Raw genomic sequence first — 22,433 nt, 5'->3', positions numbered from 1 at the left:
TTATGCTTCAAGCATTGAGGAGTGCAGGAAGGTTTAAAGGCTCATTCCACTTGGGCTGTGGTGACCTCCTTGGCAGAGATGGCAGGTGTCTTGATAGAAGAGATTTGTAAGGCTGGTACCTGGTCCTTCTTCATTCTATGGACACTATAGATTAGATATGGGTGTATCAGCTGACCTCACCTTTAGGAGAAGAGTATGTGGCACCCCAGGGGTCTGGTTGCCACAGTGGCATTGCTACCCTCACAAGGGGTGATGCCATGCCTGGAAGCAAGGAGGGGTCCCCTAATCAGGTTTTCCAGCATACAACACTTTCCTGGCTCCAGACCAGGAAGGGGAGCTCCTTCCCTTAGCAATTGGAATCTGGAGGCGGGGTTAGTTAGAGTGAGTTGAGAGGAGTTGACGACAGAACAGCAACGAGGAAGGACCTGGGGAAGGGAGCTTTGTACAAGCTCACCCCAGAGGAGAGAAGCGCAGAAGAACCGGACACCAGAGTCCAAGGTTGTGGAGCACTGAAGGCCCAGCAGCAGAATCCTGAGGGCAGGAGACTGCAGGTCTCCTGGCCCCATCAGACGTCCGGTGACACAGCATCACCATAGGGCCCAGCACCGCCACGTGGGAGCGACACTTAAGGAAGGCCCGAGCTGCCTGCCATATGGGTGAGCAAAAGACGTTTAACTCAGGGACGAGGGCCGCAGCATAGCTTCAAGCAGCAGGGCCAAAGAGATTAGCGCAGAGGGAAGGCCTACAACTCCACCTGGCGAGGTTGATCCCCAACTTGCTTCCAGGCCACCCGGACCTCTACCACCAGCTTGTACCCGTGCCCCAGGCTGCTTAACAAACGCATGTAAAGATAAGAGGAAAGATCTATTAAGCTGTGGACTGGTCATTATCTGGCCATTATCTGAGCCATCACCTGCACTACACCGCAACAACAACATCTACCTCATAGCATCACTATATCCTGCCCTGGAACAACTCTGCTGCGTCACCATCAGCTCCAGAGAATCTGCACCGCAGCGGCGGCCCCATATAGCCGCATATCACAGGTGGTGTCACGAACATTATCTCTATAAAAAATGTATTCCCCTTTTACTTTTCCCCTTTTATTGACTGCCCTGGGTGACGGACCGGGTTACATGCATTGTGACATCCCCCAGCATTGACCGGCCCAGCTACCGAGTACCCCACGGCATAAACTTGGCATCACGAACAGGATAAACGAAGCCCGGTATAACCGGGTACTGTGTGCCATAGACTTTACTGAACTGTGTCATCACGTCATTTGCCGTCAGCCGAGGGGAAGCAGGAGGCCCCGATCCGGAACCGCCGGGTAAGCGATCCTTCTCGCCGGCAGAGCAGCATACTGGTACATCAGCAGAAACCCAGGACCTGGCTGAGGTTCACTAGGGGGGAGGAAGATGCCCAACCTTGGAAAGGATGCGGCCGCGGCTGCCGCCACAGTAATGCCGCTATCCATGCTGTATATACCGGGGGCGGCGTGGTTGCCCCAGTACTCAGGGGAGTTGCACACCCTGAGCGACTTTGGGGAGAGACTGCGCAGTTTGTTCCAGGTGTACCCCCTGTCTGGGGAGCAGAAAGTCAGCATCCTCATAGGCCAGTTAATCGGTGCAGCCCAGAGGGAGGTGAAGTCCTGGCCGGGCAGAGACAAAAGCACTGTTAAGGAAATACTGGCCCGGTTAAAGGATACTTTTGACACCCGCACAGCAGCTGAGATTAAAATGCAGTTCTACGGGTGCAAACAAAGGGTGCAGGACAGTGTACGGGACTATGCTCTAAACCTGCAGGAGGCGCTGCGGGCTATTAAACAGGTAGACCCTGACAGTGTGCGAGATGAGGACAGATTGCTAACTGAGCAGTTTATTGAGGGGCTCCTTTCTAACACTCACCGGACACAGCTGCGCATTATGGCTTTGCAAAACCCTGATCTGGACTTTGTGCAATTTAAAGACCGGGCCATCCGGGTGCTGCGAGAATCAACCCCAAGTGGCAATGCACCCCTCCGGTGCCCAGCTATCACATACCACCAGGAGGTGGCATCCTTTTCCCCGGCACCTGTGGAGGCTGACGCGCAGACCCTAGATAATGACCGCTCTGTAGACCTACACCTTCAGGTCCAGGAGCTGATCAAAAGTGCGGCTACGCTAACCAAAACCGTGCAGGCCATGCAAGTGTCTCCAAAGGAAAGAATCCAGCTGTCTTCCAGTCCAGATGACGTCCCTTGGCGACGGCAGAGAAGAATTCCACCAACCAGAGGGAGGAACAGCGATCGCTATGATCAGGACGGACAACCCATCTGCCGCCGCTGTCAAAAGGTGGGGCACTTCGCAAGATTATGTAATTTAAACAAGCAATCCCAGGGGCAAAGGGCCAACCCCCAGGAGTAAGATGACCCAGCCCACAAAGCTGGCGAGACAAGTAGGTGGGAGGACGACCGGTCTACCTGTCGTGCTTGATGGTATCCCAATGAACGCTTTACTGGACACTCGTTCCCAGGTGACAACGATGCCATATATCCTTTTCAAATGATACTGGACTGACTCAGACATTACCCGCACTCCAGATGAACATCTTAACATCTATGCCAGCAATGGTCAGCCCTTGCCTCAGGTGGGGTATAAAGAGGTGACCATAAAAGTTGGCCGAGTAGAATTGCCATCACAAGGAATGATTATTGTTGATATTGATCGCCGAGAAAGCCATCCTATGTTAACTATAGGCACCAATGTGATAGAGAATTGTCTTGGGGAAATTATTGTTTTGTTGCAAGAGGTCACAGAGACTGCCAGTTCCAGTCAGCAGCGAGTTCTGCAGAAGGAGATCAAAGCCATGATGCAAAGACAACAGGTAGAGCTGTCTGGAGGAGAAGTCAGCAGTGTCAGAAAGAGTGATCCTTTCCCCATTGCAATGCCCCCTAGGAGTGAAATGTTAATATGGTGTCGGACAGCAATAGGCCTCAGGGGTCAAGACTATCAGGCCCTGGAAAAACCCATGTACTCTGATAGTAGGCCCACCATTTTGAAGGCCAGGGGGGTAGTTGATGTCCGCATGGGGAGAGTGCCGATACGAATCCTGAATTGTTGGGAGAAAGAGGTCCATTTACCTCGGTATGCCACCCTTGCTAAGTTGTTCACTGTCAGTAACAATGCAATAAAGGCAGTGGAACCCTTGCCTCCGTCCAAACCGGCGGAGGATAATGGCTCCAAGGGGCGGGTGGAGGATTGGTGTCAGAAGCTACAAGTAGGCACTGACTCCACCCCTTTGCACCAAAGCATGGGGTATACCGGGTGGTCCAAAAATATGAGCGAGTCTTTAGAAAACACCCACTAGACTTTGGGCAGGTAAAAGGGGTCCAACATCATATCCCCACAGGAGATAATCCACCCATTAAAGAGAGGTACCGGCCTGTACCCCCAGCTCACTATCAATGTGCCAAAGGAATGTTACAGGAGATGAAGGAGGTTGGGGTGATCAGAGATAGCCCCTGGGCATCTCCATTAGTTCTTGTTAGAAAGAAAGATGGTACAATGAGGATGTGTGTTGATTACAGACAGATTAACCGCATTACACATAAGGACACCTACCCATTACCCATAATTGAAGAATCATTAGCTGCACTAAGATCCGCTAACTATTTCTCCACTTTGGATCTCACCAGTGGGTATTGGCTGGTTCCCGTGGCAGAGGTGGACAGAGAAAAAACCGTGTTACGACACCAATGGGCCTCTGCAAGTTTAACTGCATGCCATTCGGGCTCTGCAACGCCCCGGTAACTTTCCAGCGGTTACTGGAGTGTTGCCTAGGACACAAAAACTTCGAAACCGTTCTGCTGTACCTAGACGACGTAATTATCTACTCAAAGACATACGAAGAGCACCTGGCCGAGGTGTTCGAAACCCTATCTGGTTATGGCCTGAAAATAAAGCCGTCCAAGTGCCATCTGTTGAAGTCCAAGGTGCAGTACCTAGGTCATGTGGTAAGCGCCGAAGATGTAGCACCAGACCCTGAAAAAGTCACCATGATCAAGGACTAGCCAAGACCCTCCACTATCAAGGAAGTGCGACAGTTCCTCAGGCTGGTAGGCTACTACAGGAGATTCATCAAGGGTTTCACCAAGATAGAGGCACCCATGCAGGACCTCCTAGTGGGCCAGTCCAAGAACCAGAATCCTCCGTTCAAGTGGAGTAAAACAGAAGAAGAATCCTTCACTCAACTGAAAGTGGCTCTTACTGGAGACGAAGTCCTGGCCTACCCCGACTATAACCAACCCTTTGTACTCTATACGGATGCCAGCAATGTGGGATTGGGACCGGTACTGTCCCAGGTACAGCAGGGCAGAGAGAGAGTGATTGCCTATGCCAGCAGGAAGCTCCGTCCTATGGAAAGGAACCCCGACAACTATAGTTCCTTCAAGTTGGAGTTTCTAGCCATAGTCTGGGCTGTAACAGAGAGCTTCAAACACTACCTGGCTTCAGCGAAGTTTACAATCTTCACAGATAATAATCCACTGACCCACCTTGAAACAGCGAAGCTAGGTGCGCTGGAGCAGCGATGGATGGCCCAGCTGTCCAACTACAAGTTTACCATCAAGTATTGGGCGGGGCATAAAAACGCTAATTCTGATGCGCTGTCCAGGATGCCCAACTTGCCAGATGGGGGAGAATACCCGGAAGAGCTAGAGGAGATAGAGCTACCGGCTTTCCATCGTCACGGGGTGACCCAGTGCACCCACTGTGAGAGAAACAAGTGCTTCGCCAACGGAGAGGCCTCGTTTAACCCATTGCCCCACCATGGATGGGCAGAAACGCAGGATAGCGACGCGACCCGGCTGTCCACCTCATAAAGGAGTTGCTGACATAAGCTCACTCGCACCCTGATCCAGATGCTCCACAGGAGACCCAACAGTTGTGGAAGGAGAAGGGCAAGCTGTTTATCTATGAGGGAAAGCTGTGTCGAAGAAGCATCAACTCCCGGACACACAAACTGGTCTGGCAGGTGGTATCCCGAGGCGGGATGTGCCAATGGTCTTAGAGGCGTACCACAATGAAGCAGGACACTTCGGGTGGAAGAAGTTGGAAGTCCTGCTACGTGAGCGATTCTACTGGGTTGGCATGAGGAAAGCAATCGAGAAATGGTGTCGAGAATGTGGTCCATGCAACCTGAGACGGAAAGACCGTGATAGCCAGAGGGCTCCCCTGCAGCCCATAGTCACTAAACATCCACTTGAACTGGTAGCGTTGGACCACGTGAAGCTAGCCCCAAGCCGGTCAGGCTATGTCTACGCTCTCACCATAGTAGACCACTACACCCGATTCCTGGTAGCAGTGCCAGTGAAAGATAAGATGGCTAAGACGGCAGCCAAAGCGTTTCAACAACACTTTTGTCGCCCGTACGGTTACCCTGAATGAGTGCTGACCGACCAAGGTCCAACCTTTGAAGCAGAAGTGTTTCAGGAATTCTGTAACGTGTACGGATGCAAGAAAATAAGGACAACACCGTATCATCCCCAGACCAACGGGTTGTACGAAAAAATGGATCAGGTGGTAATAGACCTGTTGAAGACGTTGCCCCTTGAAGAACGTAGCCTGTGGCCAGAGAAGATACCGGATTTGGTAGACCTTTATAACCACATCCCGGTGAACTCCACCAACTGTACACCAGCCTACCTGATGAGGGCAAGACCTGGCAAACTACCCATTGACTCAGACATGGGAGTTTTAACATCTGAGCCAACATCACCAGATGCAGACTGGAATACAGAGTGGCAGCAACAATACCGCAAGGTGCAAGAATGTGTAGAGAGAAGTTTGTCCCAGGCGAGACAGAGGCAGGAAAGAACTTATAATTATCACGCACCTGCAGTTCCCCTGTCACCTGGAGAACAGGTACTCAAAAGGAAGAGACGAGTTCACAAATTAGATGATCAGTGGGAGGTTGAGCCATACCTTCAAATTTCGACAACACCAAGGTGTGCCTCATTAGTAAAGATCGAGGAGAGACTTCAGTGGCAGTCTCAAGAGACCACCTGAAGATATTGCCCTGATCAATTGAAACACAAAGAGAAAGATCAAAACAGCCCACAGCACACAGAAAAGGTGGAAGAAACGGTTCAAACCATCCTTGGAGAATTTCCCCAATCTTGGAAGCAGGTTAACCAAGCAATCGTGGTACCTGTCCTGACCTCTCCCCAAGTAGCCTCACCGGAAGCCGCAGAGACTCTAGAACAGCAGAGAGAACAGTCGGCCCCGGAAACAGATTCTTCATCAGCAGTGGAACAAGTGAATCTACCCCCTGCTAGTGGCGAATCTGTCATACCCATGGTGAGTCAAAGAGGTTGTAGAAGACTACCAAGCCTACATGTGTTACCTCAGATTAACCGTAGTGTAGTCCACACTGAACCCACCACACCAGCGATAGACACTAGAGACCCGGGTAGGTCATTGGTAACAAATGTACTGCGTAGATCAACCCACAGTACCATAGGTCAGCTCACTGCCCGTTATAGGGACTAAAGTGTAGTAAAATAATAGTATATGTTATATAGTTGCAACCGATAAGTAATCCTGGATATATAGAGTTATTAAATTTATGGACAAATGGATCACAGGACTAGGTGTGGTCAGGACAATGTTGAATAAAGTTAAGTGTTGGCCTTGAAAATAAACCACAGGCGTGGCCAAAAAGCAGGCCCAAAAGACAGAGTGCCCTGAAGCCACGCCCAGGGATGATACACGAAGTGGGTTGAAGCGGTTCCTACCAACCAATCTCCAGATAACCAGAAAAAGACAATTCCTGGATTGTGGCGTAAAGACTAAGCGCCGCAATGACTGTTCGCAATTTTTGTTTGGCTTTTGTGATTTTTTCTTTTTGAGACTTTGTAAATTGTTGGTAATGTGAATTGTTAATTTTTAATTCTAAAGGTATCCTCAGTCCGGGAGTACTGAATTTAACTAGGGGGAATGTGGCACCCCAGGGGTCCGGCTGCCACAGTGGCATTGCCTCCCTCACAAGGGGTGATGCCATGCCTGGAAGCGAAGCATGGAGGGGTCCCCTAATCAGGTTTACCAGCATACAACACTTTCCTGGCTCCAGACCAGGAAGGGAGCTCCTCCCCTTATCAACTGGAATCTGGAGGCGGGGTTAATTAGAGTGAGTTGAGAGGAGTTGACGACAGGACAGCGACGAGGAAGGACCTGGGGAAGGGAGCTGTATACAAGCCCACCCCAGAGGAGAGAAGCGCAGAAGAACTGGACACCGGAGTCCGAGGTTGTGGAGCACTGAAGGCCCAGCAGCAGAATCCTGAGTGCAGGAGACTGCAGGTCTCCTTGCCACATCAGACGTCCGGTGACACAGCAGCACCATAGGTTCCAGCACCGCCACGTGGGAGCGACACTTAAGGAAGGCCCGAGCTGCCTGCCATATGGGTGAGCAAAAGACGTTTTACTCAGAGACGAGGGCCACAGCATAGCTTCAAGCAGCAGGGCCAAAGAGATTAGTGCAGAGGTAAGGCCTACAACTCCACCTGGCAAGGTGGATCCCCAACTTGCTTCCAGGCCACCCGGACCTCTACCACCAGCTTATACCCGTGCCCCAGGCTGCTTAACAAACTGCAAGTAAAAATAAGAGGAAACCGCCATTAAGCTGTGGACTTGTAATTATCTGCGCCATCACCTGCACAACAGCGCACCAACAACATCTACCTCATAGCATCACTGCAGTATCGGCGTCTCTGCCCCCGAACATGCAGAGACGCCGTCCCTCTTACCGCCGTGCTCCCCGCCCGGTGTCCTCCGGCGCTCCTGCTTCCGGGCACTGTGCTTAGGGTGCGCTTGCGCTCCCCCCCTCTTAAAGGGGCCGCGCGCGCCGTCCTATGGAGTCCCCGGCCAATGGCCGGAGGACCTCTCATATAAAAGGCACCTCCTCCAAAATGGAGGTGCCCGTGCAAGGTTGTAGCTTTGTGTGGTAAGCTCTGCTTCAGCCCTCAGGTCCCGCTGCCAGCCTGACTACCAGTCCAGCCCGCCAGCCTGATTACAAGTCCAGTCCGCCAGCCTGACTACAAGTCCAGTCCGCCAGCCTGACTACCAGTCCAGTCCGCCAGCCTGACTACAAGTCCAGTCCACCAGCCTGACTACCAGCCCAGCCCGCCAGCCTGACTACAAGTCCAGTCCGCCAGCCTGAATACCAGCCCTGTCCGCCAGCCTGACTTCCAGTCCTGTCCGCCAGCCTGACTACAAGTCCAGTCCGCCAGCCTGACTACCAGTCCTGTCGGCCAGTCCTGTCGGCCAGCTTGTCTACTTTTATTCCCATAAGGTACATACCTTATGGGAATAAAAGGGCTAGGAATAGGAGGAAGCCAATGTGGCTAAATAAGGAACTCAAGAGGGCAATGAAAAACAAAAAAAGGGCTTTCGGTAAACTTAAACAAGAAGGCAGCGAGGAAGCGGTAATATCTTATAGGGAAAAAAACAAAATCTGTAAGAAACAAATAAGAATAGCAAAAGAGGAGACAGAGAGACTAATTGCCAAGGAAAGTAAAACGAATCCCAAACTGTTCTTTAGCTATATAAACAGTAAAAGGATTAAAACTGATGGAGTTGGCCCATTGAAAAATAACCTGGGTAAAATCATAGAGGGCGATGAGGGTAAAGCAAACCTACTCAATAGCTTCTTCTCCACTGTTTTCACAAAAGAAAACAATTTATCGGAGGAAATGCAGAGTGATAAAGTAAACCCTCCGCTAAATATCACCCACCTAACCCAGGAGGAAGTTCAGAAACGCCTAAATAATATCAAAATAGACAAGTCACCAGGCCCAGATGGCATACACCCCCGGGTACTAAAAGAATTAAGTAATGTGATAGACAGACCGCTGTATCTTATATTCAAGCACTCTTTATGGACAGGGACTGTCCCACTAGACTGGCGCCAAGCAAATGTGGTACCAATATTCAAAAAGGGGTCTAAAAGTGACCCTGGGAATTATAGACCAGTCAGCTTAACGTCTGTTGTGGGTAAATTGTTTGAAGGATTTCTTAGAGATATTATTGTAGAATATCTTAATGATAATAACTGTCTAACTCCATATCAACATGGATTCATGAGGGATCGCTCCTGCCAAACAAACCTGATCGCCTTCTACGAGGAGGTGAGCTCACAGCTGGACTGGGGAGAGTCAGTGGATGTTGTATACCTTGACTTGATACCGTGCCACACAAAAGGTTGGTTTATAAAATGAGAATGCTTGGTCTGGGGGATAATGTGTGCAAGTGGGTAAATAGCTGGCTGAGTGATAGAAAGCAGAGGGTGGTTATCAATGGAGTAAGCTCAGGGGGTGTCAGGGTTACTAGCGGGGTGCCTCAAGGGTCTGTCTTGGGCCCTATATTATTTAATATATTTATTAATGATCTAGTGGAAGGGTTGCATAGTAAAATAGCAATATTTGCAGATGATACTAAACTTTGTAAAGTAGTTAATACAGATGAGGATAGGGCACAGCTACAGGAGGATTTAGATAAATTGAGGAGTTGGGCCAAAAAATGGCAAATGGGGTTCAATGCCAATAAATGTAAGGTCATGCACATGTTAAGGAAAAACAGCAGTCACCCATACATATTAAATGGGAAACCGTTGGGGAAATCTGACATGGAGAAGGACCTAGGCGTCTTGGTTAATAGCAAATTAAATTGGAGTGCCCAGTGTCAGGCAGCAGCTGCAAAGGCAAATAGAGTCATGGCATGCATCAGAAGAGGAATAGGGGCATATGATGAGAACATTGTTCTTCCTCTGTATAAAGCGCTGGTAAGGCCGCACTTAGAATATTGTGCACAGTTCTGGGCTCCGGTGCTCAGGAAAGACATATTGGAGCTAGAGAGGGTACAAAGGAGGGCGACTAAGGTAATAAAGGGAATGGAGGGACTAGAATACCCAGAGAGGTTGGCAAAACTAGAACTATTTACGTTGGAAATGAGAAGGCTTAGGGGAGACCTCATAAACATGTATAAATACATCAGGGGGCAGTACAGAGATCTCTCCCATGACCTGTTTATACCAAGGATGGTGACAAAGACGAGGGGGCACACTATGCGTCTGGAGGAAAGGAGGTTCCTGCACCAGCATAGAAGGGGATTCTTTACGGTCAGAGCCGTGAGACTCTGGAACTCTCTGGGAGAGGAAATGGTGATGTCCAACTCACTTAATGAGTTCAAGAGAGGCCTGGACTCCTTTCTTGAGAACAATAGAATTACATCTTATGCTTAGTTAATTAACCAGGAATTTAATCTGACTGCAAGATTGGAGTCGGGAAGTGAATTTTTCCTCAATGATGTAAATTGGCCTATACCGCATGTTTTTTTTTTTTTGCCTTCCCGTGGATCAACGCTGCGGAATAGCTGCAGTACACAAGAAATAGGCTGAACTGGATGGACGCTTGTCTTTCGGACTTATAAACTATGTAACTATGTAACTACTCTCCAGCCCGACAGTCTGTCTACAGTCCAGTCCGCCAGTCTGTCTATGGGCCTTGCCCGCCTGCTTATCTGGAAGCACCTGCGTGTTACCTGCCGTGCCTGCCAGCTCGCTTACCTGGAAGCACCTGCCTGTTACCTGCCGTGCCTACCAGCCAGCCTACCTGGAGGCTCCTGCTTGTTATCTGCTGTGTCTGCCAGTCTGTCTACCCGGATCACCCGTCAGCCTGCCCGCCGTGCTCATTTGCTGTACCGGTCAGTCTCTGCCTTCTGACCCGTGGGAGTCACCTGCTCTCATACAAGGTCGGTCCCAAAGTAGCACCTGGTCCCTCTGCTTGATCTTTCCCTAGTCAAGGAGTCGATTGAGCCGCCGTACGACCTTGGTCAGTCCGAGTTGATACCTAGTTACGCCCCTCTGGTCCCTCCTTGCACCGCAGCACAGAGGTTCCACCACCCGGATCCGTAACAATAAGTATATCCTGCCCTGGAGCTAAGCTCTGCCTGTGGAGAGCTGAACCAACTCTGCTGCATCACCATCAGCTCCAGAGGATCTGCACCGCAGTGGCGGCCCCATATGACCGCATACCACAGGTGCCGTCACGAACATTATCTCTATAAAAACTTTATTCCCCTTTTACTTTTCCCCTTTCATTGACCTCCCTGGGTCAAGGACCGGGTCACTGCAACTGTGACATCACCCAGCATTGACCGGCCCAGCTACTGATTTCCCACGGCCCAGGGGGCGCGTCAAGTGCTCAAGGCGGTGGTCCCTTGCTTTAGTCTCTGTAATTCTCTCATGGTGCTGTCATGGGTGATTGATAAAATCTTAAGTTACTTACTAGTGATGAGCGAGTGTGCTCGCCACTGCTAGGTACTCGCCGGAGCATCACACTGCTCGACATGCTCGGCGCTCAGCGAGTATTTTCGGGTTGCTCAGGCGGGAGCTCAAGTCCCCACCCTGCATGTTTGGTGCTCTTTAGAGTCCCAATGAACATGCAGGGATTGCTTGCCACGCACTGTAATGCAGTAGCCATGTTGGTTGTGGCATTACAGTGATTGGCTGGCTGCATAGCGTCATCGGGTCTATATAAGACCTGGTGATGCTAGGCTTGTCACAGTCTATCCCAGAAACAGGCAGAGTAGGGAGAGGTGCTGCTGTGTGAGGGACAGAATTGGCGGTGTAATAGTTAGATATAGCTAATGGTACTCCAGGAGTATGTATATATCCATCTGAACTAACAGTCCTTCTGAGGACTAATCCAGCTGCATATATTAATCGTGACAGCAGGAGTTAGGCAGGCAGGCAGGATTTGTGGCAGTGTATACAGCACAAGAGGGTCCATTTCACGTTCTGTGTGTTCCTTCTGATATCCGAAAACAAAGTCACAGATATCAGGGGCCAAGGCTAATTTTTTTTTTATCTTAATCCTGATTATTTGCCTAAAAAGCAATCCAGAGTACACCATTTTACTGCTCCATTTTCTTGTTCGCAGAATACAACCAGAATTTTTTTTTTTTATTTGGATTACTGTATTGTGGAAGCAGAGAAACTTTTTTCAATGATCAGACGTGAGCCCATATGACTGCCATAATAATACAGAAATTTTGTGGAGCCTGCCAAATATTCCACTCCATTTAAAGTCAGCCAGCTGTGTTTTGTTGAACCAATTGACACTTGGTCGCTGACAAATACCATACTATTAGGCGACTGCCTGAAACCGTGGCCATCAGACGTGATCGCATATGACTGCAGTAATAATACAGAAATTTTGTGGAGCATGCCAAATATTCCACTCCATTTAAAGTCAGCCAGCTGTGTTTTGTTGAACCAATTGACACTTGGTCACTGACAAATACCGTACTATTAGGTGAATGCCTGAAACCGTGGTCATCAGACGTGATCCCATATGATTGCCCTAATAATCCAATGTGTCCAATATTACACTCCATTTAAAGTATTGCAAAGTATGACAAGTAGCATATCTGCGAACAATGTTGTCAGAGTATTACTCCGCTTTTACGGACAGACAATAAAAAAACATAGAAAAAACAAGCTAAAATGGAAAAAATGTTAAGAAACATTCTTTCCAGGGTAATGACTTGTATATAAGGCCAAAGTAATACTGAAAAAAAAAGTTATGGACTGTGGAAGACATTTATACGATAAGAATGAACACTCATCTGGAGCTGATGATAACACCTAGCAGCATCTGTCCCTATTGTAAATGCATCTAACAGCATTATCGATAGGGAATAGAATAGATTTTAAAATTTTTTTGGCAGCACCAGCAGCACGCAGTATAAGGAAATAATACCTGGCTGGACAGATGTAATATGCTATCCATACTGTGATACCTTACCCGTAAACGAATTTCAGATAAGACAGTTAATATTCTACAATATAGAATCTATTTGAATTGACCTTCCCATAATTAAGGAGTGGGTCTCCTATACTGTTTTTGCATATGCAGCAATTTCAAGGGCTGCCAAAAATTAGGACACACTCCAATACTTATTTGAAGAGACGTAAAAGAATAAATAAATTAAAACACAGTAGGATCTTTCTTTAGTATAAAAAACAGACTCGCCAATGTAACCTCAATGTAATCACATTGTTTAGCTCGTGCATCTTCTCCTCCTCCTGTTCGGCCTCCATCTCCAAAATGACCACATCAATCATAAGCTGGAAGCACTGCAGTACTGCCTCGGCCAAGCAGCAACAGGCTGTGCTGAAGATAATATTCCTCTTAGGTGACAAATCGCACACCGCTGCAGAGTTGTTGAAAGCTGTAACACAGCAGACAGATCTGTGGCTCTCATCACTGAACATACAGCCAGGCATGGTCTGGAACCTGGTGGTAGAGAAATAACAGCCAGAGTAGATACGGTTTCCCTCTGTGCAAGTCCGTTCATCGAGCTAAATAATTTGGCGGTGGTGAAATACAACTCTCACCGAGAAGCAGTGTCAGACTGAAGAACATTGGGCCCACCAGAGGATTTTATTCTGAGGGCCCACCTTTCTCCCCCACTCAAGAGTCCTAAAGCAGCTGCAAGTTTGCGCTATCATGAACTCTCCTGATGGAGAAGCCAGGGTTCACTGGAGGATGCTCTGGTGGGGCCGTCCAACCCTGCCGAGAAGCAGCCCTGGATAAGAAAAGTCTGTGTGAAGGTTCCTGGACACTCTAAGGCTTCTTTTTTATTGAGGGGGAAACCCACACAAACACAGGGAGAAAATGCAAAATCCTTGCAGATATTGTCCTTGGTGGGATTTGAACTCAGGACCCCAGCACTGCAAGGCTTCAGTGCTAACCACTGAGCCATTGTGCAGCACTCTCTGTTCTCCATCTGATATCTTACATGCTGGAGAAACTTGCACCTACTGCCACTCAATATCTTCAGCTCCTTTTTGAGAAACAAATGTATTTGGGCAGCCACTCAGTCTACCAAATACAATTCCGGAGAAGGAAATTGTCGATGGCTTCACTACTGGTACTGGGGGCACTGTTAATACCATGGCGTCATGCCATAGTTCAATGGAAATATTCCAGGCTGGTTGGAGCCAAGCTGATTCCCACAGAAAAGTACCATCAGCAAGCTAAGGAGATGATGGCCTCTATGATCATCACAACCTGCAAGGTTTGCACTATGAACTCTTCTGAAAGAGAAGCCATGGCCCACTGGAGGAGTCTCTGGTTCTCTAGTGGGCCCGTCCAACCCTGCTGAGAAGCAGCCTTGGCTAAGAAAAGTCTGTGGGAAGGTTCCCGGACACTCTATGACTGCTTTTTTACTGTGGACTGGCTCCAGCAATCTATAAGATTGCAATTTGTAAGATCCCTTCACTGGCTCCCCATTGCCCAGAGACTCCAGTTTAAAACCCTAACCATGACATGCAAAGCCATCCACAACCTGTCTCCTCCATATATCTGTGACCTAGTCTCCTGGTACATACCTGCATGCAACCTCCAATCCTCACAAGATCTCCTTCTCTTCTCCCGTCTTATCTTCTCTTCCCACAATCGCATACAAGATTTCTCCCGTGCATCCCCTATACTCTGGAACTCTCTATCCCAACATATCAGACTCTCACCTACCATGGAAACCTTCAAAAGGAACCTGAAGACCTACCTCTTCCAACAAGCCTACAACCTGCATTAACTATCTCTTCACCATACCGCTGCACGACCACCTGTACCCTCACCTACTGTATACTCACCCATCCCTTATAGACTGTTTGTGCACCCTCAAGGGTAGGGTCCTCTCTCCTCTTGTACCAGTCGGTAACCTCTTATCATATAAAGCACCAGGGAATAAATGGCACCATAATAATACATAATAATAATTATACTACTTGTACTCTGGGTCAATTAATGGCACGTTCCTGGTGTCTGCCCCTAAATTGATGTATTTTGGCAGTTTTTGGTCCTGTTTGAAGGTGTTGTGTATGCATTTGGTGTAGGCCCCCATTGAATCCAATGATGTTCAGCAATGTTCGGCGAATATTCGACAATTACATTGGCGAATATTGCAAAAACAGCGATCGTAATCTGAAACGAATATTGAAATATTCGCTCGTCTCTAATCAGAAACATCCTTAAAAAAATGATTGTGGGCATGGCATGATGGTCAACCTGGTGATATGGTGGTGGAGGATGAGGAGAAGGAGGAGGGCAACATAAAATGTAAGTATAGAAGTTCCAGCGGATATCCAAAAGTAAAAGAATTTTTCAGTTTATTCACAAAGTAGTTAAAATACATGGCATCAACATGATCAGCTAGTGTGGAAACATAAAATAGAACAATTCATGAAGCGTATAACCATGCCTGGGTGTGAAGGCTTGCATAGGAATAGATCTCCCCCCAAAAAAACATTGGATTTGAGTTTATGTTCCGATTCTATCATCCGGTGGTGTTGAGAAGTCTGACCCAATCCAGGTCTTGTTCATTTTGACAAGAGTCAGCCTGTCAGCATTGTCAGTTGACAGGCGGATGCACCTATCAGTTATATCAGTTATAATGCCCCCGACGGCACTAAAAGCCATCTCTGACAAAACGCTAGCGGCCAGGACCTCCAAGGCGTAGAGAGACAGTTCATGCCACGTGTCCAGCTTAGATACCCAACAGTTGTAAGTCACAGAGAGGAATCATGGAGGATGCTGGTATGATTGCCAAGGTAGTCCTTCAGCATCTGCCAAAACTTTTCCCTCCTTGTCAGCCTACCCCATGTATAAGTTCCTGGATGCTGGGAGGGTCTGAGAATACTGTCTCAGACCTTTGACAGCATTCCTCTGCCTCTGCCGCATCTGTTTTGTGTCTCCCTTGTGTTAGAACTCTCCTGTTGTTTTTTTTCTTGTTTGCTGGTCACATGACCTTTTTTGTCTATTTAATCCGGCTCCGCCCTCCTGGCCTTGCTGGACTTCATTGTAATTACTACTCTTGAGCTAGCTTGTTGCTCTGTTACCTTTCTCTGTTAGTTTTGCTAGGTCTTCTGACCTCTATGTTCTATGTTGTGTGTTTGTCTTTTACTGCTACAATTTCTGCTAGGAGGTGTCCAACTTTATCCCAGTCCCTAGTTCTTGTAGGGATCCCTCCCTTGCATCTATAGGTCTTCGTACAGACTAGCTGAGGACTTTAGCGGGTCTGATCGCAGGATCAGGTTCCCCGTTACATCGTAGGGATCCAGTTTAGTTCTATTGTAGGGACAGATCTCCTGTCTTTCCTTAGTGCTTGTAGCAGATCATAACAGTAAGTCCAGCCCAAAAAAAAAAAAAAATTTCTCTAAGGAAAGACCTCCAGTTTCCATCATGGTCTCGGTTCAAGATTTGGCTCAACGCTTGCAGGGACTCTCTCTGGAGGTGGCCGAGCTCCAACAACACGTGAGTAGCTGTTCTGGAGCACATTTTGTGGAGCCAAAGGTACGTCTGCCTGATCTATTTTTTGGTGAACAACAAGATTTTTTTTCTTTTAAAAATGCTTGTTTATTGTATTTTCGTTTAAGACCCAGATCCTCTGGTGATGAATCACAGCGCAAAGGGTTCATAATGTCACTTTTGCGCAAAGATCCTCAGGGATGGGCCTTCTCTCTCCAACCTAGTGATCCGTGCTTTAGATCAGTGGATAGTTTTTTTTTCTGCTTTGGGTTTGTTGTACGATGATCCTGATCGTGTCTCATCTGCTGAGTCTGAATTGAGACATTCGGGGCAGGGATCAGGTAATGTGGAAAAATATTGTTCTCACTTCCGTCGGTGGTCTGCCCAGGTGGGGTGGAACGATTCAGCTTTGAAAAGTTCGTTTCTTGCAGGGCTAGGTGAAAGGGTTAAGGATTTGCTGATTGCTTATCCCACACCTGGAAACTTGCAGGAGGCAATGCAATTAGCTATACGGGTGGACAGGAGACTGCGTGCAAGGGTTAATGAGAGTAAATCCTCTGCCATGTCAGCTCCGAGTCTTGAGAGGGTCTGTGCTGACAAAGGAGAGCCGATGGAGATTGGGGCGATGGCACCCCGCTCTCAGGAAAAAGACCGCAGGCTTTCTGGAGGTTTGTGCTTCTATTGCGGAAATTCTGGTCATTTCATTAAGAACTGTGTGCTTTGTATGAACAAAGAAAAAAAAATGGTCAGTCATGCACGTATAGCCTGTTTAAATACTAAGGGAGTATTCCTATCTGCTACTACCGCTGCTCAGGAAGAATTAATTGAATTTCGGGTATTTGTGGATTGTGGTTCTACTCTGAATGTGATTGATGGGGGATTCTTGGAAAAACTTAAATTAAAACCTAAACCTTTGTCATCCCCTATTGCTGTGGTTTCTGTTGATGGCTCTCCCTTGAAGAGTGTTACTCACAAGGTCTGTGAATTTCCTCTCACTATTAATGGTATTCATCAAGAGAATTTGGATTTGGTAGTATTAAATAATTTGCCTTCTCCAGTAATTTTGGGGTTGCCCTGGATAAAATTGCACAATCCTGTACTGGATTGGTCTACCAATGAAATTAAGTCCTGGAGCCCTAAATGTTATGACAAGTGTTGTAACGGACGTATTGCTGCGGTGGAAAAAGGGGAATTACCTGTACCTATTCAGGATTTTTGGAGAGTTTTTTCTGAGGAGGAGTCACAAATTTTGCCTCCCCATAGAGACTATGATTTTACCATTGAATTTGTCCCTGGAGCGACTCTTCCTAAAAGTCGTTTATTTAATCTTACTATTCCTGAGAGAAAGGCTTTGGAGGAATACATACAGACAAGCTTGGCCGCCGGTCACATTAGGCCTTCCAAGTCTCCTGTGGCTGTTGGATTTTTTTTTGTAAAAAAAAAAGATGGCGGTTTACGTCCTTGTCTGGACTTTCGTGAGATTAATAAAATGACTGTACGCAATCATTACCCACTGCCATCGATTCCTGATTTGTTTAATCAGTTAGTGGGGGCCAAGTGGTTCTCTAAAATTGATCTCCGGGGGGCATACAATTTGTTGCGCATGAAGGAGGGTGATGAATGGAAGACTGCTTTTAACACTCCTGTGGGTCATTTTAAGAATCTGGTTATGCCTTTTGGTCTTACCAATGCTCCAGCATTTTTTCAGAATCTTATTAATGACATCCTTAGACCTTTGATCGGCAAAAATGTGGTTGTGTATTTGGATGACATTCTGATTTATTCGCCTGATCTGGAGTCTCATTGGCGGAGCGTACGTGAGGTCTTACAGTTATTAATGGACAATTCGCTTTTTCCTAAGCTAGAGAAATGTGAGTTCGCTGTACAGAGAATTAGTTTTTTGGGTTACATTATCTCCAGTGAAGGTTTTGAGATGGACCCGGTTAAAGTTCAAGCTGTGCAGGAATGGCCTAGGCCTATTGGTTTGAAATCGATACAGAGGTTTTTGGGTTTCGCCAATTATTACAGAAAATTCATAAAAAAAAATTCTATTATTGTCAAACCGCTGACCGATCTCACCAGGAAAGGTGCTAATGCGGTTCAGTGGACTTCTGAGGCCATTGAAGCTTTTGTGTTTCTAAAGGAGAGGTTCACCTCTGCTCCCATCCTTATGCAGCCTGATGTGACTAAGCCGTTTTTGGTTGAGGTTGATGCTTCTTCTGTGGGGGTCGGTGCGGTGTTGTCTCAGGAAAGCAAGGATGGAGTACATCCCTGTGCCTTTTTTTAAAAAAAAATTTCTGAGACTGAACTTAATTACGATATTGGTAATCGGGAATTGCTGGCTATTAAACTCGCATTTGAACACTGGCGTCATCTCTTGGAAGGTGCTGAATTTCCCATTCAGGTTTTCACTGATCATAAAAATCTGAACTATCTTGATGCTGCCAAGCGCTTGAATGCTCGTCAGGCTAGATAGGCACTTTTTTTTTCGCGGTTTAATTTTTCCGTTACTTACATCCCGGGTACCAAGAATGTTAAAGCGGATGCTTTGTCTCGCAGCTTTTCTCCCATGGTCGGTGCTGAGGAGGAGGAGGAGAGCATTTTACAAGAAGGTGTTGTGATTGCTGCTTTGGACTCCGTTTTGGAGGATGAGATTCTTAAAGCTCAGGAGAATGCCCCATCTAACACTCCCCATGGGAGGTTGTTTGTGCCTAGGACCTTTAGGAGAGATTTGTTTGTTGAGTGTCATGAGTCTCGGTTGGCAGGTCATCCAGGAATTTCTGAGACCATGAGACTTGTGGGTCGCGGTTTTTGGTGGCCTGGATGGCAGAAGGAAGTCATTAAGTGGGTGCGTCAATGTACTGTGTGTGCTAGATCTAAGTCTTCGCATGCTCCTGCTGCGGGGTTGCTTTGCCCTCTGGAGGTTCCTAGTGCACCTTGGACACATCTGGCTATGGACTTTATTACTGACCTTCCCCCCTCTGAAGGTTTCACGGTCATCTGGGTGGTAGTGGACCGTTTTAGCAAGATGTGTCACTTGGTTCCCTTCATCAAACTGACTTGCGCTAAGATACTCGCTAAGGCCTTTGTCAAGGAAATTGTCAGACTACATGGCGTACCTACTGACATTGTTTCTGATAGGGGACCTCAGTTCGTGGCTCGTTTTTGGCGTGCCTTTTGTGACAGGTTGGGAGTTCATTTGTCGTTTTCATCCGGATATCATCCTGAGTCTAATGGCCAGACAGAAAGAAAGAACCAGGATGTTGAGCAGTTCTTGCGTTGCTTTGTGGCAGACAATCAAGAGGGGTAGTCTGAGTTTCTGCCATTTGCTGAATTTGCTCTTAACAACCATACATCCTCTTCTGCTGGGTGTTCGCCTTTTTTTTGTTGTTCTGGGAGACATCCGTCTTTTGGGTCATTCTCCAAATTGGTATCGGCTGTGCCTGAGGAGGAGAGTTTTTCCGGTGATTTGGAGAGAGTTTGGACGGATGTGCATGATAATCTTCAGGAGGCTAACAAAAAATCTAAGAGGTACTTTGATAGGAAACGGCAAGATGTTTCGTTTGCTATTGATGACATGGTTTGGTTTTCCTCTAAGAATCTGCGATTGAGGATCCCTTCTAAAAAATTGGGTCCCAAGTTTGTAGGGCCCTTTAAGGTGCATCAGATAGTTAACCAATCTGCTGTTAGGTTGGAGATTCCTACCTCCTGGAAGATTAATCCGGTGTTTCATGTTTCTCTGTTGAAAAGAGCTGATGTGTCGGTTGGTGACGCCTCTGCCAATGTTCCTCCGATGGTGGAGGACGGGGAATATGAAATTTCCCGCATCCTAAATTCTAGACGGTATAGAGGGAGTTTGCAGTATCTCGTCGCTTAGAAGGGTTTCGGACCCGAGGATAACTCATGGGTGAGGGCGGATGATGTTTCTGCTTCCAGACTTGTCAGAGTGTTTCACAGGAGGTCTCCTGATAAGCCCAGGCCTAGGGGATCTGGAGGATCCTCTTAGAAGAGGGGGCACTGTTAGAACTCTCCTGTTGGTTTTTTTCTTGTTTGCTGGTCACATGACCTTTTTTGCCTATTTAATCCGGCTCCGCCCTCCTGGCCTTGCTGGACTTCATTGTAATTACTACTCTTGAGCTAGCTTGGTGCTCTGTTACCTTTCTCTGTTAGTTTTGCTAGGTCTTCTGACCTCTATGTTCTATGTTGTGTGTTTGTCTTTTACTGCTACAATTTCTGCTAGGAGGTGTCCAACTTTATCCCAGTCCCTAGTTCTTGTAGGGATCCCTCCCTTGCATCTATAGGTCTTCGTACAGACTAGCTGAGGACTTTAGCGGGTCTGATCGCAGGATCAGGTTCCCCGTTACATCGTAGGGATCCAGTTTAGTTCTATTGTAGGGACTGATCTCCTGTCTTTCCTTAGTGCTTGTAGCAGATCATAACACCTTGCTTGTACTCCTTGGTTGTCCAATGAACTGTCTGTGACCTCTGCTGCCATCATTGTCAGATCCGAATTTTTTTTTTATAATTCTTCAACAAGAGCCTGAAATTAATATCTCCAAAAATGAACTTCTTCAGTTTCCTCCCTCTACTAACCTACCTATACCTGACTTCTACTAACCTACCTATATCTCACTGTTACTAACCTACATTTACCGCACTTTTACTAACCTACCTATACCTGACTTTGCAATTTCCTTTAGGCGGTGCCACCATAACTCCCACTTGGCACGCCTGCTGTCTTGGAGTCATATTTGACTAACAACTTTCCTTTATTCAACGTGGAAAATCACTCACTTGCTCATGTCACCTGCACCTTAAAAACATATCCAGAATTCGACCTTTTCTCACCTTTGATACTGCAAAATCTCTTACTGTTGCTCTTATTCACCATTGCAACTCTCTTCTAAGCAGTCTCCCTCTAAACAAACTGTCTCCTTTCCAATCCCTTCTGAATGCAGCAGCCAGGGTCATATTCCTATCAAGCAGCTTCACCGACACCTCTACCCTGTGCCAGTCATTGAACTGGTTAGGCTAAACAATCACTACAGATTACAATAAAAACTCATCTCTCTCACCCACCAAGCTCTCCACAGTTCTGCACCGCCCTATATCTCATCCCTCATTTCTGTGTATCAACCCTCCCTTGCCCTCCATTCTGGAACTGATCTAAGACTGACATGCTCCTTAATCAGAACCTCACACCTCCGTCTCCAAGAATTCTCTCGTGCTGTGCCAGTTTTCAGTAATGCCCAAAATGTGTACAATGGTAAAGGCAACAAAACAAAGTCGGCCATGCGTGCCAGCAAAGAGCCAAGACTTCTCTGTTCTCACCAAGAGGACAACTATCCATGTTCTCTTCCTCCTCCCCAGCTGCTCTCTGCTGCTCAAAATCATTCCAATCATCTGCAACGTTGATTTCCAATGCGTGGTCACATCGCGTATCAGTCGGTGAGCTGGAAGCAGCAAACACGGCAGAAGCGGCGGTGGAAGCTGTAGCTGACTTTCTGAAATGGGCATACACGCGGTGTACTTTCCCAAACTGCTGCGGCAGATCTGGGTAGGTTTTGAGAAACTGCCGAGCAACTAAGTTGAGCACATGGGCCAGGCATGGTACGTGTGCAAGCTTGCCTAGCTTCAGAGTCGCCAACAGGTTCTCTGATACAGCTTTCAACAACTCTGCTATGGTGTGTGGTTTGTCACCTAAGCATACAGCCTTGCTTATTGTTATTGGCACCCATGAAGTTCAAGTACATATTCTGGAATATCTCCTGAAAAAAAAATGAATCAAGTTATAGAGATTGAGGCTGAATGTGGGGGCAACTCTGATTGACCCAGGACCCGCAATCCTCTGCGTTGGGAGGACGTATTCCTTCCCATGGTCCCATTGGGTCCCGGCTTCCACAATACTAATACAGTGAAATGTGTCAGTGAGATGTACCATCCCTGGCCACATTCACTTGTCCACATGTTTGTGGTTAGGCGGTCCTTCCCACTAACTGCAATTGGTGAGGGCAGGGGTAATATTCTGGGACCGATGCTTGTGTAAGGCGGGGACGACACCGGGAGAAATAGTGGCGGCTGAGGA

This window comes from Phyllobates terribilis, unplaced genomic scaffold, assembly GCF_046119375.1.
Source record: "Phyllobates terribilis strain yellow unplaced genomic scaffold, ASM4611937v1 Scaffold_4__5_contigs__length_816908805, whole genome shotgun sequence".
NCBI lineage: Eukaryota > Metazoa > Chordata > Amphibia > Anura > Dendrobatidae > Phyllobates > Phyllobates terribilis.
Note: the sequence above shows the minus strand (reverse complement) of the source record.